A 1,436-nucleotide genomic window follows, 5' to 3' on the forward strand; every position below is an offset into this window, starting at 1 on the left:
AGAAGAAGAAGAAGAAGAAGAAGAAGAAGAAGAAGAAGAAGCTGCTCCTAGAATTAATAAATAAATTCTGTAGCATAGCAGGATATAAAATCAACAGCATTCCTCTATAAACTCTCTGAGAGAGAAATTAGAGAATACCTTTCACAATAGCATCCAAAAAAAGTAAAAACTCAGGGGCCGGGGAGATGGCTCAGAGGAATAAGCGCTTCCCTGGCAAGCGCAAGGGCCTGAGTTTAATCCCTGGTTCCGCAAAAAAAAAAAGTAAAAACTCAGAAATTAATCTAACAAAAGGAGTAAAAATTTGTACAATGAAAATTACAACACTCTAAGAAAAGAGATAGGATTTCAGAAAATGCAGATACTCCTTACTCCTGGATGGGAAGAAGCAACATTATGAAAATGGCCATACTACTAAAATTATTATACAGATTAAATTCAATCCCTATTAAAATTTCATAACTGTACCTCACAGAGCTAGAGAAAACACTCTTAAAATTTATTTGGAACCAGAAAAGACCTAGAATAGCAAAGTCCATCTTGGGCAACAAAGGCAAGGAAGAACTCATTATAATCCCTGACCTGAAATTATACTACAAAACTACTGTGATAAAGTCAGCAGGGAACTGTCAAGAAAAAAGTATCAATGGAACAGATTAGAAGATACAAATACAACTACAAACACACTCAGACATGTTATCTTTGACAAAAGGTCAAATATGTTCACTAGAAAAAAGATATCCTCTTTAACAAGGATACTGGAAAAACTAGCTCTCCACATGCTGTAAACTAAAACTAGACCTGAGTCTATCACCATGCACTAAGCTAAAGTCAAATGGATTAAAGATATAAACATTAAAACAAAAACACTAAATCTCCTGGAAGAGAAAGTAGGTGGAAATCTTGACAACAGGAGTAGGCAGATAGTTCATGAACAAAAATCAAACTGTATGGTTAATACTTCAAAGAATCAACAACTGGGGTCTCATCTTACTGCGAAGTTTCTGTATGTTAAAAGAAATCACCAACAGAGTAAAAAGACAACCCAAAAACTGGGAAAAGAATCATAACCAACAATTACTCAGACAAAGCACTTCTATTTAAATTACATAGTGGGACTGTCCTGCTTCAAGGTTGTATATGGTTAGTTTTTTGGACTTATGTGTAAACATGAGAAGTATATAATTCTTTATGCCTACATTTAAAATATATTCTAATTTTTAAATTTTTTATCATATTTTGTAGGAACTTAAACTTCAACATATCACACTTGATGAAAAATACCTGTTCCACGTTATGCCTAAGATGTTTGATAACCTAAGTCTGCAGATCAAATTAGAAAAAAAGGAGGGCTGCAAGGAAAGCCAACATTTGGGCTCTAGCCTTCCAAGGTCAATTAAGACTCAGGACATATGAGAACTTGTACTGTTACATCATGT

The sequence above is a fragment of the Octodon degus genome, unplaced genomic scaffold (assembly GCF_000260255.1).
Source record: "Octodon degus isolate 3935 unplaced genomic scaffold, OctDeg1.0 scaffold00188, whole genome shotgun sequence".
Classification (NCBI taxonomy): Eukaryota; Metazoa; Chordata; class Mammalia; order Rodentia; family Octodontidae; genus Octodon; species Octodon degus.